At 32.5% G+C, this 18,192-nt stretch overlaps 1 protein-coding gene across 1 annotated transcript in view; it reads right to left on the minus strand.

The window, feature by feature from the left end:
• LOC101887708 (transient receptor potential-gamma protein) overlaps positions 1-17,373 on the minus strand; it is a 65,227-nt gene extending 47,854 nt beyond the window's left edge. The window contains exon 1 of the mRNA XM_059130317.1: positions 17,304-17,373. The gene's annotated coding sequence lies outside the window, so the exon portion shown is untranslated. The remainder of the gene's footprint in view (positions 1-17,303) is intronic.
• Positions 17,374-18,192: the final 819 nt, after the last annotated feature.

An 18,192-nucleotide genomic window follows, 5' to 3' on the forward strand; every position in this document is an offset into this window, starting at 1 on the left:
AATATTTTTTAAAGGACTAAAGGACCAATAATCGTGGATTTTAGGGATATATATTTTGAAAGATAAGAGGACCAATAATCGTGGATGTTTAAGAATATTTTTTTGGAGGATCGCAGGACCCATAATCGTGGATTTAAAAAAAGGCTAAGGACCACTAAGCGTTGATTTAAAAAAAAAAAGTATTTTTTTTTAAATAGGTTTAAAGGGACAATATTCGAGGATTTTCAAAGAATATTACTTAAGGACTTTAGGACTAGTAGTCGTGGATTTTTAAAGAATATTTTTCAAGGACAAACGGACAAATAATTGTGGATTTTAATGAATATTTCTTCAAGGACTATAGAACCAATAATCATGGATTTTTAACGAATATTTTTTGAAGAACTAGAGAAGAAATAATCGCGGATTTTTAGAGAATATTTTTTCAAGGACCAATAATCGTAGATTTTTAAAGAATATTTTTTCTAGGACTAAAGGACCAATAATCGTGGCTTCTTAAAGTATATTTTTTCTAGGACTAAAGGACCAATAATCGTGGATTTTTAAAGTATATTTTTTCTAGGACTAAAGGACCAATAATCGTGGATTTTTAAAGTATATTTTTTCTAGGACTAAAGGACCAATAATCGTGGATTTTTAAAGAATATTTTTTCTAGGACTAAAGGACCAATAATCGTGGCTTTTTAAAGTATATTTTTTCTAGGACTAAAGGACCAATAATCGTGGATTTTTAAAGTATATTTTTTCTAGGACTAAAGGACCAATAATCGTGGATTTTTAAAGTATATTTTTTCTAGGACTAAAGGACCAATAATCGTGGATTTTTAAAGTATATTTTTTCTAGGACTAAAGAAACAATAATCGTGGATTTTTAAAGTATATTTTTTCTAGGACTAAAGAACCAATAATCGTGGATTTTTAAAAAATATTATTCAATAATAATATCAGATTTTTAAAGAATATATTTTCCTGGACTTAATTTTAAAGAATATATGATTTTTAAAGAATAGTTTTTCAATGACTAAAGGATTTTTAAAAAAATTGTTTTTCAATGACTAAATGATTTTTAAAAAATGCTTTTTCAAGGACTAAATTTATGGGGATTTTTTCGAAGAAGATTTTTCGAGGGACTAAAGAACCAATAATTGCAGATTTAAATTATTAGTTTTTCATGGAATCAAAGGAACAAAAAAAATATATATTTTTTAAATTATATTTGGATCACAAAGGACCAATGATAGTTGTTTAAAAAAATAGTGTTTCAATGATCAAAGGACCAATAATCGTGGATTTTTAAAGAATAATAAAATAAAGAACTAAAGGATAGTTATCAAGGCCTAAAAATTGTTTTTTATTTTTGGATTGGAAGGCTTTCTGATTTTGTGCCAATAATTGCCGATTTTTAAAAAATGAATTTTTTTCAGGACTAAAGGGCCAATAATCGAGAATTTTTAAAGAAAATTGTTATTGGTTGGGGAATAATTGCATAATGACTAATAATCCAATAACAAAAGAAAATGCAAAAATTCTGAAACGTGACCAAACTCAACAAAGCCTCCAAAAGATGAATATCATCATTATTAATAAAAACAATAAAAAGAAAAATATTAATTTCCTAAATTTCAAATGCATTCAACTGAGAAGAAAAAACGCACACACACACACAAATAACACCCGCCATGCCACACCACAGCACATTGCAATGAAATGAAACTACATTCATCAGTAGAAATCATCAACGCTGTCGCCACACCTTCATTTCCCCCCCAGCAATCTGTGTTTCCTGTTTAACTTTCGACTTCACCTAGACATGCTCACACAAAAATGCCGTGTTTCTGTGTGCGTGTGTGTGGGTGCAGCGTGATTTCAGCCAAAAACCTTGAATCACAAAACCGAGAGATAAGGTAACAACACTGGAAATTATTACTCGCAAATCGAACGCAAAATGCACTTGCCTGCTCATAGAGGTGATGTGTGTGTGTGTGGGTCTATGCACGAGTGTACACAAATTACTAATACATAAACAAACACCGTTTCATGGTAAACCGCATCCGAAACGAATGAAAAATCTCAGAAAACAAAAACATCATTATGACTAAAGGTGGTACAACAACGATGATGGCCTTATCACCAACACAGCAACAGACAGACTGACACACCCACACATGAATAATTTTAATTATAAATTCGGAGAGAGGAAAATATTCTCAACTCACCGGATGTATTGCATCTATAATTTTATCGAAATAGTGGGTTTTAAAGAACATTTTTTACAAAGCCTACAGGAACCCTAAGCGGGGATTTTTTAATGAATATTTTTTCAAAGGCTTTATGTTTATCAATGGTTATTTTTTTAGATTATTTTCCAAAGGACCATGGGAATATCTGTCAAGGACCAACAGACCATGGACATAGCCTGGGTTTTTTTAAATGTTATATTTTATTAATTAAAAATTATTTTTTTCAAGGACTTAGGGACTAATAATTTTAATTTTTTAGGATATTTTGCAAGGACCTTATGACCACAAAACGTGGATCTTTTGAGAACATATATATTTTTTGTGACCATATCAATGGTGATTTCTTAAAATTATTTCCCAAGGGACTATAGGAATATTTTTCAAGGACCAACATACCAACAAAAGTAGATATTTTAAGTTTATTTTTCGTGGACATAGCCTGGGTATTTCAAAATGTTATATTTTATTAATTAAAAATTATTTTGTAAATGGCTTAAGGACTTATAATTTTATTTTTTTAGAATATTTTGCAAGGACCATTAAACGTGGATTTTTTGATAATATATATTTTAAGGACCACATCAATGGTGATTTTTTGAAAATTTTTTCCAAAGGACCATGGGAATATTTTTCAAGGACCAAAATACCAAAGTTGATATTTTAAGTTCATTTTTCATGGACATAGTCTGTTTTTTTTTTTTTTTTTTGAAAATATTATATTTTATTAATTAAAAATTATTTTTTCAAGGACTTAGGGGCTAGTACTTTAATTTTTTTAGAATGTGTTTCAAGGACTTTAGAGCCTATAAACGTGAATTTTTTGAGAATATATTTATTAGGACCATATTAAAGGTGATTTTTTGAGATTATTTTCCAAAGGACCATGGGAATATTTTTCAAGGACCAATATACAAATAAAAGTTGATATTTGTAGTTCATTTTTCATGGAGATAGCCTGGGGGTATCAAAATATTATATTTTATTAATTAAAAATTATTTTTTCAAGGATTTAGGGACTAATAATTTTATTTCTTTTTAAATATTTTTCAAGGACTTTAGGGCCTATAAACGTGGATCTTTTGAGAATATATTTATTAGGACCATAGAAATTATAAAATAGTGAAAGTGTAAGGAGCAATAAGCGTTGATTTTTGATTAATAATGGAGGATTTTAAGACGTTTCGTTGAGGGACAGTAGGGCTAATAAGCGTGGATTTTTTAAATTGATTTTTGAGCAATAAACTTGGATTTTTATACTCTCAGCCATATGGCTATAGAGGCCATTTTATCGCTGCCAAAACGTGCCTCATCGAAATAACGGTTTTAGATCCTAGGTGTTTTTTCACCAAATCCGTTTCAGGACATTTGGAGTCAATCTAGAGGTGTCCGTCCGTCTGTCTGTCTGGCTGGTGCGCACTATATACCCTCGAAGGAAGTATCTGATTTGGTCCAAACTTGGTACATCGTAATATTATTATCAATCTTAGATCAAGTTCGGGATGAGACATATGGGTCCACTCCTTCTGGTACCTCCCCCAGAAAGGATCAACATTTTGAATATCCATGAAGCTCATATAACGCGAAAATAACATCCGATTCCATTCACGCTTGGCACATCTCAATATTTCTATCAAGACAAGGTCTGTTGTAAAGATGGTAGAGATCGGAGAATTCTTTCTGGTGCCTCCCCCACAACGGATTAACATTTGTAATAACCAAAACGATCATAAAATCTGAAATCAGCATCCGGTTCTCTTCAAATTTCACACATCCCATTATTTTCACTAACACAAGATCTGCTGCGAAGATGGAATCGGTCCACTCCTTCTGGTACCTCCCCCACAAAAGAACCAAAATTTTGAATATTTTTGAAGACGCGAAATTAACATCCGATTCCATTCAGACTTAGTACAACTCAATATTTCCATCAACACAAGATCTGTTGTAAAGATTGTAGAGATCGGACAATTCCTTCTGGTACCTCCCCACTATTGGTTAAAATTTTGAATAACCTAAACGATCATAAAATTCGAAATAAACATTCTGTTCTCTTCATATTTCAAACATCCCATTAGTTTTACTAATAGAAGATCTGCTGTGAAGATGGAATGTATCAGTTCACTCCTTCTGGTACCTCCCCCACTAAGGTTCAAAATTTTGAATATCCATGAAGCTCACATAACGCGAAAATAACATCCGATTCAATTCAGGCTTGGCACATCTCAATATTTCCATCAACACAAGATCTGTTATAAAGATGGTAGAGATCGGACCATTTCTTCTGGTACATCCCCTACAAAGGGTCAAAGCTTTGAATAACCAAAACTATCATAAAATCCGAAAGAAGTATAATGTTCTCTTCATATTTCACACTTCCAATTATTTCTGCTAACACAAGATCTGCTGTGAAATTGGGATATATCCGCCCACTCCTTCTGGTACCTCCCCCCAAAGGGTCCAAAATTTTGAATGCCCTTGAAGCTCATAAAACGCGAAATTAACATCCGATTATATTCAGAACTAGCACATCTCAATATTTCCATCAACATAAGATCTGTTACAAAGATAGTAGAGATCGGAACATTCTTCTGATATATTCCCCACAAAGGGTCAACATTTTGAATAACAAAAACGATCATAAAAGTCGAAAAAAGCATTCGGTTCTCTTCAAATTTCACACATGCCATTATTTTTATTGACACAAGATTTGCTGTGAAGATGGGATATATTATTGCACTCCTTCTGCTACATCCCCACAAAGGGTCAAAATTTTGAATATCAATGAAGGTCTTAAAACACGAAGTTAACATCCGATTCCATTCAGACTCGGCAAATGTCAATATTTTTGTAAACACAAGATCTGTCATAAATATGGTAGAGATCGGACCGTTCCTTGTGGTACCTCCTCCACAAAGGGTTAAAATTTTGAATAATCAAAACGATCATCAAATTCGAAATAAGCATCCAACTCCCTTGAAATTTGATATCTGAATATAAGTAATTTATCGGAATTTATGGTTTCGCATATAATTGGTTATAAAAGTTCGATTTCCTTTAAATTTCAAACGTATCAATATTTTATCTGTATTAGATGAAGTGGAATACTTCGGTCCGCTATATCTGGTACCTCACGCATATTTCCACATTTTGCAAAAATTTCCTATTCTCTTCCAAGAACATATTTACTAGTAATCGCCTTCAGACTTCTCTCACCTTAACTTTAAATGAACAACAGTGGCATTCATTCAATCACCAACACCATTACAATGTTGCATCTGTTCACAAATGACCTCCATAGAAGGTTTCATCCGGTTGCATTTGGAGGATGGAGATATATGAACATACACTAGAGAGCTATGTTAGTTTGTGTGTGTGCACCCGCTAGGGAATAACCTCAAACATAACAACATTAACAGTCTCATTCGTTGCTGTTGCTGTTGTTGCTGCTGCTGCCTCTTTTGATGTTCGTCTGTTTATACATTAACATCCTCTGTAACAACGTCACCATTTCCGCTCTTGTCAATTATGGTTTCTGTGTACATCTCTGTTATGCTACAATATTGTTGTTGTTGATGGTGGTGGTTTTATTGTCAGGGTTATTGCGTGAATGACAAAACTCTGCCACATTGTATTTGAGATTCAAAGGGGAGATCGCAATATATTGGAATTTTTTAAGGAATACTTTTTTTCATGGAGCAATTATTGTGGACCTCTTGAAAATATATTTTTTTCAGAGATCACTAGACTATTAGTAGGTTATTTTTTGAAATAGATTTTTTTAAAAACCAACAAAACAATAAGCATGGACTTTTTAAATTGATTTTTTCAAGGACCATCAGAAATTGAGGATATTCAAAATTATTTATTTCAGGACCATGGGACCAATAAGCGTGGATTTTTTAAATTGATTTTTTTTTTTTTTCAAATACCAACAGAACAATAAGCGTGGATTTTATAAATATATTTTTTTGCAAGGACCAACAGAACAATAAGAGTGGATTTTTTTAATATTTTTTTTTTCAAGGACCAACTGAACAATAAGCTTGGATTTTTTAAAAAAAATTGTCAAGGACCAGCAGACCAATAAGCGTGGATTTTTTTAATAAATTTTTTCAAGGACCAACTGAACAATAAGCTTGGATTTTTTAAAAAAAATTGTCAAGGACCAGCAGACCAATAAGCGTGGATTTTTTTAATAAATTTTTCCAAGTACCAACAAGCCAATAAGCGTGGATTTTTAAATACATTTTTTCAAGGACCAACAGACCAATGAGCTTTGATTTATTTTTTCAAGCACCAACAGACCAGTGAGCTTTGATTTATTTTTTCAAGGACCAACAGACCAATGAGCTTGGATTTTGTGATTTAATTTTTTGAAGGAGCAACAGACCAATAAGCGTGGATTTTTAAATAATTTTTTCAAAGGAGCAACACACCGATAAGCGTGGATTTTGTGATTCGATTTTTTGAAGGAGCAACAGACCAATAAGCGTGGATTTTTAAATAAATTTTTCAAAGGAGCAACACACCGATAAGCGTGGATTTTGTGATTCGATTTTTTGAAGGAGCAACAGACCAATAAGCGTGGATTTTTAAATAAATTTTTCAAAGGAGCAACACACCGATAAGCGTGGATTTTGTGATTCGATTTTTTGAAGGAGCAACAGACCAATAAGCGTGGATTTTTAAATAAATTTTTCAAAGGAGCAACACACCGATAATCGTGGATTTTGTGATTCGATTTTTTGAAGGAGCAACAGACCAATAAGCGTGGATTTTTAAATAAATTTTTCAAAGGAGCAACAGACCGATAATCCAATAACCAACAGACCGATAAGCGTGGATTTTTTAAATAAATTGGAGCTTGGATTTTTAAATAAATTTTTCCAATAACCAATAGACCAATGAGCATGGATTTTGTGATTCGATTTTTTGAAGGAGCAATAGACCAATAAGCGTGGATTTTTAAATAAATTTTTCCAGGGGGCAACAGACCGATAAGCGTGGATTTTTTAAAAAATTTTATCAAGGAACAACAGAACAATGAGTTTGGATTTTTTAAAAATTTTTGTCAAGGACCAACAGAACAATGAGTTTGGATTTTTCAAAAAAAAAAAAATGTTTCCCAGGAGCAACAGGTCGATAAGCTTGAATTTTGTGATTCAATTTTTTCAATTTTTCAAGGATCAAGAGACCAATAAGCGTGGATTTTGTGATACAATTTTTTCAAGGACTAACAGACCAATAAGCGTGTATTTTTATACCCTAAGCTATGTCGCTACGGATATCTATCAGTTTTAGACTCTAGGACTATTTGGACCGAATCCGTTTCAGGATATTTGGAGTCGATCTAAAAAGTATCCGACTTCATCCAAAATTGGTACATAGTAATATTATTGACAAACTTAGATTGAGTTCGGAGATGGGCAATACCGGTCCACTCCCTCTGGTACTTTTCACACAAAAGGCCAACCTTTTACACGGAAAGTAATTTACTTCAAAGAAAGAGAAAGAATCAATCATTTTTGTGCAAACTTTGGAAGTCCCTATAATTTCGTCGGTGCTAAATCAGGTGTGGAAATGGATGACATCGGCCCTCTCCATCAGGTTCGAATTTGGATAATTAGTCCAAATTTGTAATTTTTTTAATTTTTAATTTTTAAAAAGGTGAAATAATAGTCCCATTGTCTTCAAATTTCTCACATTGAAATATTTTTATTAACACAAGATCTAGTGTGAAGGTAGTCCTGATTTTGCACACATTGGCCACATTTATAAATCAATATACGGACAGTAAATGTGGGTAAAATACACTATAACTTTTGTGCAAAAAAAAAAAAATACGAAAACTTCCACTAAACTGTGAATATTTTTAATCCCCGTGTAATAAAAAATACATTACAAGGTCACTTCTGTACATTACATTGATGCTGATAGGCAAGATATCGGATATATAGCGAAATGGACACAACATATATGTAAAAGGAATAGATCTTAGCTATTCCGCTTATAAATCAAGAACTGCTGGGCTGATTTTAACTTTTAACTTCTTGCCAGAAGAGGATAAAATCGAAGAAAATCGCATAAAAATATGTGATTCAACTTTCCTTACAATTTTGAATTGTAAATTTTCTAAATTTTTTCTAAACCCCACAACACTACGTATTAAGGATATTTTATACAGGTCGCAATTATTGTCCGATCCTAACGAAATTTTAAATACGTGTATGTTTAGGGGTTCAAATGGCTAAAAAAATAAAAATTTCCAGATTTTTCTCCCTCGCTCTAGAGGTCACAATTGAAATCCAATCGACGCGGAAATGTGTATGATAAGAGAGTTAAGGGCAGGGAAGAAGTCTAGGATTTTGGATGATCATTGAATTATATTTAGCTGGAAAATGGACCACAGATTCCGTGTAAAATTGTTTTGAATACCTAACAACATAAAAGGTGAATACCCACAAACAAAAGGGGGGCAGGGTAACATCTGTGCTGGACTCTATGACATTATTTCAAAAGCAAAATTTTCTAAAATGGAAATCGGCCCCGCGCGACTATAGCTTACTTGTTTACATATCAAAATATTTGAATCAGTATTATATGAAGTTGAATGCCTCTTCTGGCAAGAATATATCTGGAACCTGAGGCATATTCAACATTTTCCCAAAATTTGCACTTATCTCATATAAAGTACAGAGGTAGTCGATATAGCCCAAATCTGGTATGTTGTTATATTTTTATAAGACTTTTGTCAGATACGAAATTAACAATATTGGCCCACTCCTTTGAAACCTCCCCCATAAAGGGACTTTTTTCAAGGATGCTCAGACCAAAAATATTGGATTTTTTAATATTTTTCAAATGGGCCATAAAAGTTAGAATCGTAGATTTTGTGATCTTCTTCATCTATGTTGAAACCTCGTACATAAATTGGTTCATGGCGTATGATCTTCATATTACTTTAACTAATTTATTAATCAAACAATCATACGCCCTGATGTACACCAATTTACTGACACCAATCTATTATCCACTTTCCTTCGGCATATTCCATCTTTAAAGAGTTGCATATTTTTCATGAACACAACTAACCAAAAAATAAACGACCAAAGGAAACCAGCAACACAAACATCAAAGAGAAAACCCAACAAAGAAAACAATTAAAAAACGTTTTGTGTGTGTGTGTGGACAATGCGATTCAAAGAACACATCCACAATAAAAAACTCTATTTGTTCAGAATAGCCGGGATGCATTGCTGCAAAAACTAGTTGTTGTTGGTCGATGGTGTTTTTTGCAAACCTCCATTGCCATTGTTGTTCTTCATGGTGGTTTTGTATATCTGCCATACTTGCTTTTGTTTGATTCTTTGACATTTGGTGTAGATGTTTGCGTTTTTTCCATTCTTTTTCGTCTGTTATGCTTCTCCAATGTTTTCTGTCGATGTATGGGTGTGTTAACAACCAAGACATGCCTGCATATGGCTTTGGTTGAAGACATGCAAGTTGTTTGCAAAGTTCGGTTGTGATACCCTACATGGGGGAGTGGAAAAAGAACTAAAAAAGACGTACAAAAAAGTCGTTTACCCAAATAAATTTGTTTTAAAATCTTCTAGAGCAGTGTTATCTATCCTTAGCTAGCTCTTTGGAAATTTTGTATCTTTGAAAGGCCTTCTATGAATATTGGACCCACTGAAGCCTAGAAAAATACCTTTGAAATCCTATAGAACTTCGTCCATCCATAGAAAAGTTTCGCTAGAAAGTCTTCTCTCATCAGACGCAGGTACCAGAAGGAATGGTCCGATCTCTACCCTATCTCTTGATTGCAGATCTTGTGTTCACGGAAATATTGAGATATCCCAAGTCTGAATAGAATCGGATATTAATTTTGCGTTTTATGACCTTCAAAGATATTCAATATTTTGACCCTATGTGGGGGAGGTACCAGAAGGAGTGAACCGATATATGCTATCTTCACAGCAGATTTTGTTTTAATAGAAATAATGAGATGTTTGTTTGAAATATTAAGAGAACAGGATCGCATTTTATAATAGTTTTGGTTATGCAAAACCTTTCTGGGGGAGGTAACAGAAGGAATGTTCCAATCTCTACCATCTTTACAACAAAGGTTGATAGAAATATTGAGATGTGCCAAGTCTTTAATTTCGCGTCTTATGGCCATCATAGATATTCAAAATTTTGACCCTATGAGGAGGGAGTTGACCGATATATGCTATCTTCACGCCAGACCTTGGGTTAATAAAAATAAAGTGATGTGTGTATAATTTGAAGACAATCGGACTTTTACATTACATTTTATAAGAGCTATAATTATTCAAAATTTAAACCCTTTGTGGGGGTGGTACTTGATGATATTGTCCAATTTCGCACCTGACCTAGCACTAAAGCAAATGTTAGGATTTGCAAAGTTGGATCAAAATCTGATTATCCTTTCTCTCTCTATGCAGCAAAATATTTCCTTTGAAAATTTCGACATTTTGTGGGGGAGGTGGAGGAGGAGAAAGGGTGGACCGACACTGACTATCTCCGAACTCGATCTAAGTTCGATAATAATATTAGGATGTACTAAGTTTAGACCAAATAGGATACTTCCTTCGATAGTTATGGTGTGCACCAGCCAGACGGACGTACATCGGTAGATCGACTCCAAATGTCCTGAAACGGATTTGGTCCAAAGAGACCTTAGGTCTAAAACCATTATTTCGATGAGACTCCTATTGACCGTATCAAATGATATATATCCTCTCTAGCCATATGGCTGAGGGTATAAAAATTATTTAAATATCTAAAATTACTAGTCTCAAGTTGTTTCCTAGTCGGCTGAGGAAGGTTCAGTCACTGCCAGAGTCTCCAAAAGAACACACTATACCTTATAAAATGAAAAGAGTAAACGATTTGAAGATAACCAGGAACTCTGGGAACTGATGATCTTCGGGTTGTAGATGGTTTTGCAGTAGACAGTGCCGCTGTTAGCCTTATAATTAGGAATTCACGTCGGGTACCATGAGCATGACGCTTGGATGTAAACGATTTCACAATTCAAATTGTAGATACTTCAGTCCAGGTTATAATCGGAAACAGCGGTTGGCTTTGCTGCTCGGGTTGTAATCGGGAACTCTGGTGAAAAACGTTCGGCTCTCAGGTGTTGAGATATCGTACGAGGAATAGATGATCAGAAACTCGTATCGATGCTCGGAGATTAGTCGTATCTACGACTACCTCTGTTCCTGTTACTGCTCTAGATTTCAGTTAGAACTGCGAGACCGATGCTCCAGTTGGGACAGCGAACCCGAAGTTCCTGTGTCAATGTAGTACCGGCCACTCAAGTTAATTAACTAACAGTTCTCTGATTGCAAAATCACCACGTACCCTTTGGCAAGCACCCTCCAGTAGAGAGCCTGCCAACCTAACCGAGGACTATATATGTCAGCACCATAGTGAAGTGAATGAGAATTATTTATCAAGTGCTGTTAAAGTGAGGATAGCAAATGAGCGACTATTCCTTGATAAGCGGTGTAAGCACTTCTTATGGGAGTTGAGTTGTTCGTTGTTCTACGAATATTGAATTATAAAATCCAAATCCGATACCCCGTGACGAAATTACTTTAAAAATCCACTTTTATAGCTCCGTCCTTACATTCTGTTGGTCCTTGAAAAATATTCTTTAAAAAAATCCAAGTTTAGTGTTGGTCCTTGAAAAATATTCTTTAAAAAAATCCAAGTTTAGTGTTGGTCCTTGAAAAATATTCTTTAAAAAATCCAAGTTTAGTGTTGGTCCTTGAAAAATATTCTTTAAAAAAATCCAAGTTTAGTGTTGGTCCTTGAAAAATATTCTTTAAAAAAATCCAAGTTTAGTGTTGGTCCTTGAAAAATATTCTTTAAAAAATCCAAGTTTAGTGTTGGTCCTTGAAAAATATTCTTTAAAAAAATCCAAGTTTAGTGTTGGTCCTTGAAAAATATTCTTTAAAAAAATCCAAGTTTAGTGTTGGTCCTTGAAAAATATTCTTTAAAAAAATCCAAGTTTAGTGTTGGTCCTTGAAAAATATTCTTTAAAAAATCCACGTTTATTGGTCTATATATTCTTTAAAAAATCGACGTTTATTGGTCTGTTGGTCCTTGAAAAATATTCTTTAAAAAATCCACGTTTATTGGTCTGTTGGTCCTTGAAAAATATTCTTTAAAAATTTACGATTCTTGGTCTGTAGGTCCTTGTAAAAATACGTTTTAAGAATTTCACTATAATTAATTTGTTGGTCCTTGAAGATATACATATTTAAAAATCTTGTTATTTCTATATAAAACCTTTAAAGGTCCCTATGCTAAGAGGACCCCTAGAATGTCTTATTTTCGAAGGTAGAAGTATAGACTACATTTCAGTCGGTCTTTCAATCTTTCCTTTTCTATTTCTTTGGATAATCCTTTTCTTTGCCATAGACTACTATGAGGCGGGTGTATGTGTATGTGTGTGCCTGCCTGCATGTGCATGTGAAGAGTTTATAAAAAACGTTTAACCTACTTTTAAGGCGTAAATGTTGTTTTTGGTTTTGCTGTCCCACCATGCCATGCATACCACACCATTGTATTTGTGTGAAGGCAGTGCTTCGTTATCAGTTAATGTCCTTTATGACCTAGTCGTGACAAATATTAGGATGAGGGTGTCGAGGCAATGTCGCAAAGTGTTTTTTTTTCGTTTTTTTCTGAGACAACATTTTTTTGATGTAAAATCACGCTCACACACACATACTCACCCATATTTGTTAACAGAATTGTGTGTGTGTGTTTTATGTCGTTTCACAAGCCTATCTTCTTGATACGATGTCACGGTTAATCGTTTGTGTTAAACCCTTTACCCTTACACAGACACAAACGCACACATATATTTACACACATTCCCACACATAACGGTTGAGTGGATCTCTCCTCAACACACTGGCATCAAATTCATTCATTTCTACACTAGGCCATGGCGTTGTATTCATCATCGTTGCATGTTTTGGTTGTTCTTATGAATTTGTGGCGGTGGTGGTGTGGCATGCATTGCATGCACCATTACAAGGCAAAACGTACAACAGCAACAACAAATGAAATTAATAATACAAAAAAAAACTATATATACGGAAAATAATAGAAAAAATATAAATGCACACCACAACAGCCGCCAGAGTGCAGTGCCCTTATCATAAAGCCCAAGGACATTGTTTTGTGGTGGTGGCGCTGGCAGTGGTGGGGAAATGGCTAAGCATTTATTTAGGCCAATGGTTAAACGTTGTGGCCTAAGGGTATGGCTGAGTGACTGACTGGCCGTTAAAGATTTGGTGTTTGCTATTCCTCGTTTCACTTGAATTGGATTTGGTGCATATGGGACTGATACAAATGGGAGGAGTTTGGATTTTCTTAGAAATTCTGATATCACTAATGTAATTCATGCTTATTGGTCCTTGAAAAAAATTATTAAAAAGTCCTGGATTATTGTTCTGTTGGTCCTTGAAAAAAATTCTTTACAAAATCCTGTATTATTTGTCTATTGGTCCTTGAAAAAAATTTTAAAAAATCCTGGATTATTGGTCTAATGGTCCTTGAAGAAAATTATTAAGAATACTGGATTATTGGTATTTTGGTCCTTGAAAAAAAAAATATTAAAAAATCCTAGATTATTGGTCCTTTGGTCCTTGAAAAAAAAAATATTAAAAAATCCTGGATTATTGATCCATTGGTCCTTGGAAAAAATTATAAAAAAAATACTGGGCTATAGATCTATTGGTCCTTGAAAAAAAATTATTAAAAAATTCTGGATTATTGGTCCTTGAAACAAATTATTTAAAAATCCTGGATTAGTCTATTGATCCTTGAAAAAATTGATTTAAAAAATTCACGCTTATTGGTCTGTTGATCCTTGAAAAATATTCTTTAAAAAAATCCACGTTTATTGGTCTATTGGTCCTTGAAAAAATATTTAAATAATCCACGTTTATTGGTCTGTTGGTCCTTGAAAAATATTCTTCAAAAAAATCCACGTTTATTGGTCTATTGGTCCTTGAAAAAATATTTAAATAATCCACGTTTATTGGTCTGTTGGTCCTTGAAAAAATATTTAAATAATCCACGTTTATTGGTCTGTTGGTCCTTGAAAAAATTTATTTAAAAAATCCACGCTTATTGGTCTGTTGATCCTTGAAAAATATTCTTTAAAAAAAATCCACGTTTATTGGTCTATTGGTCCTTGAAAAAAATATTTAAATAATCCAAGTTTATTGGTCTGTTGGTCCTTGAAAATATTTATTAAAAAATCCACGCTTATTGGTCTGTGAGTCCTTGAAAATATTTATTTAAAAAATCCACGCTTATTGGTCTGTGAGTCCTTGAAAATATTTATTTAAAAAATCCACGCTTATTGGTCTGTGAGTCCTTGAAAAAAATTATTTAAAAAATCCAAGTTTATTCGTCTATTGGTCCTTGAAAAAAATTATTTAAAAAATCCACGTTTATTGGTCTATTGGTCCTTGAAAAAAATTATTTAAAAAATCCACGATCATTAGTCTGTTGGTCCTTGAAAAAATTTATTTAAAAAATCCACGCTTATTGGTCTGTTGGTCCTTGAAAAAAATTATTTAAAAATCCTGGATTATTGGTCTATTAGTCCTTGAAAACAATTATTTAAAAGTCTATGGGTCCTTGAAAAAAAATGATAAAAAAAACTGGATTATTGGTCCATTGGTCCTAGAAAAAAATATTAAAAAATACTGGATTATTGGTCCATTGGTCTTGGAAGAAAATTATTAAATAATACTGGATCATTGGTCTATTGGTCCTTGAAGAAAATTATTAAATAATCCTGGATTATTGGTCCTTGAAAAAAATTATTTAAAAAATCCTGGATTATTGGTCCTTGAAAAAAATTATTTAAAAAATCCTGGATTATTAGTCTATTGGTTCTTGAAAAAAATTATTTAAAAAATCCACGCTTATTGGTCTATTGGTCCTTCAAAAAATTTAGTTAAAAAACCCACGCTTATTGATCTATTGGTCCTTGAAAATATTTATTTAAAAAATCCACGCTTATTGGTCTATTGGTCCTTGAAAAAATTTTAAATAATTATTTAAAAAAATCCAAGTTTATTGGTTTATTGGTCCTTGAACAAAATTATTTAAAAAATCAACGTTTATTGGTCTGTTGGTCCTTATTGGTATGTTGGTCCTTGAAGAAAAGTTTAAAAAATCGTGAATTATTGGTCTATTGGTCCATGAAAAAATTATTTAAACAATCCACATTTATTGGTCTGTTTGTCCTTGAAAAAACTTATTTAAAAAATTCACGCTTGTTGGTCTGTTGGTTCTTGAAAAAAATATTTAAAAAATCCGCGTTCATTAGTCCATTGGTCCTTGAAAAAATTGTTAAAAAATCCTGGATTATTGGTCTATTGGTCCTTAAAATATTTATTTAAAAATCCTGGATTATTGGTCGGTTGGGCCTTGAATAAATTTCTTTAAAAACTCCACATTTATTAGTCTATTGGTCCTTGAAAATATTTATTTAAAAAATCAACGATTTTTGATCTGTTGGTGCTTGAAAAAAATAACTAAAAAGCCAAGAATATTGGTCTGTGGGTCCTTGAAAATATTTATTTAAAAAATCCACGCTTATTGGTCTGTGAGTTCTTGAAAATATTTATTTAAAAAATCCACGCTGATTGGTCTGTGGGTCCTTGAAAATATTTATTTAAAAAATCCACGCTTATTGGTCTGTGGGTCCTTGAAAATATTTATTTAAAAAATCCACGCTTATTGGTCTGTGGGTCCTTGAAAATATTTATTTAAAAAATCCACGCTTATTTGTCTGTGGGTCCTTGAAAATATTTATTTAAAAAATCCACGTTTATTGGTCTGCTAGTCCTAAAAAAAATATTAAAAAATCCTGGATTATTTGTCTATTTTTAAAAAATCTTGGATTATTGGTCTATTGGTCCTTGAAAAGAATTATTAAAAAATCATGGATAATTGGTCTATTGGTCCTTGAAAAGAATTATTAAAAAATCATGGATTATTGGTCTATTCGTCCTTGAAAAAAATGGTTAAAAAATTTTAGATTATTGGTTATTGAAAAAAAAATGTAAAAAATCTTGGATTATTGGTCTGTGGTCCTTGGAAAAATGATTTAAAAAATCCTGGATTATTGGTCTGTTGGTCCTTGGAAAATGATTTAAAAAATCCTGGATTATTGGCCTGTTGGTCCTTAAAAAAATGATTTTAAAAATTCACGTTTATAAGTCTGTTGGTCCTTGAAAGATTTATTTAAAAATCCAAGCTTATTGGTCTGTTGGTCCTTGAAAAAAATTAATTAAAAAAATCCACGATTATTGGTCTGTTGGTCCTTGAAAAAAATTATTTAAAAATCCAAGCTAATTGGTCTGTTGGTCCTTGAAAAAAAATTATTTGAAAAAATCCACGCTTATTGATATTGATCCTTGAAAAAATGTTTTTTAAAAAATCCATGCTTGTTGGTCTGTTGGTCCTTGAAAAAAATTATTTAAAAATCCAAGCTAATTGGTCTGTTGGTCCTTGAAAAAAAATTATTTGAAAAAATCCACGCTTATTGATATTGATCCTTGAAAAAATGTTTTTTTTTTTAAAAATCCATGCTTGTTGGTCCTTAAACAAAATTATTTAAAAAATCCACGGTTATTGGTCTGTGGATCCTTGAAAATATTTATTTAAAATATCCACGTTTATTGGTCTGTTGGTCCTTGAAAAAAATTATTTAAAAAATCCAAGTTTATTGGTCTGTTGGTCCTTGAAAAAAATTATTTACAAAATCCACGTTTATTGGTCTGTCGGTCCTTGAAAAAAATTATTTGAAAAATCCACGAGGGTCATTGAGGCGTATGATAGTTGTCAGTACTAATACCCCCCATACTAAATGTATTAGCTTTGGAATTATTTCATTTCGATATTGTTTTCAAAATCCGGAATTGTTTGCTTCTTGCGTCTTAATGCTATTTTCAATCAAAATCTTTTTTCTCAATTTTTTCAGTTATTTTTGCTACTTACCTTGAGTTGTGATTTCCTCCTTAGGGCAGCAATAGAACGAGATTGTTGTCTTAAAACCTCCAGGCTGTTTAATTCAACTGTTTAGTCGAATTTTATTTAAATTCACTTTTTCAAAACACAAATTTTATTTAATTTTTTTTTTTAAATATAACACCTCTTTCCCAGCAGCCTTTTCTTTTTATTGTAATTTCGAAAAAAATCACCGTAGATTTTTTCTCAAAATATTATTTAAAATTTCCTATAACATTGTCTTTTGTTTGACTTGTTTTGTTTTTCGCTTTTCCGATTTCACAAAAACACCTTGGAATATTTTGATTAGTAATTTAATTCAAAATAAAATCATTTTTTTTGTTGCAGAAAAAATTCCTTGTCCATAAAACAAAACAAAACATGAAAATTTGGTGATTTCGAAACAAATGAAAAAGTCATAAAAAATCACATTTATTAGATTGGCAATATAAACAATAAATGATGCTATTGGCAGCAATGCGATGTGAACGAATGAATGTTTTGTTTATTCAATGGTGTTTTGTTTAATAACAACAAAAATGGATTTAGTAAATAAACATCTCAGGACAGTGTGGGAAAAGTGGGGAAATGGAAGGAGGGAAGAGGGTAATGGGCCTAAAATTAATAGTTGAAACTAAAAGAAAGTCTTTAGCTCGTTTATTAATTATTGCGTACGCAGGGGGTTAAGAAGATCTGTGGAATACGTTCTATAGTTTATGTAGATATAAGGCCTCCTGAATATCTTCCGTACATCGGAGGTTTTTCATAGATATATGAAATATGTAATATGCCTGGTAATATGTAAATAGGAGGAGGTAGCAGATCGATCCCAAATACAAGATTGTTGATGTAAAAATTATCTCTGGATTTATAAAACATA

Source organism: Musca domestica, unplaced genomic scaffold (assembly GCF_030504385.1).
Source record: "Musca domestica strain aabys unplaced genomic scaffold, Musca_domestica.polishedcontigs.V.1.1 72, whole genome shotgun sequence".
Taxonomy (NCBI): domain Eukaryota; kingdom Metazoa; phylum Arthropoda; class Insecta; order Diptera; family Muscidae; genus Musca; species Musca domestica.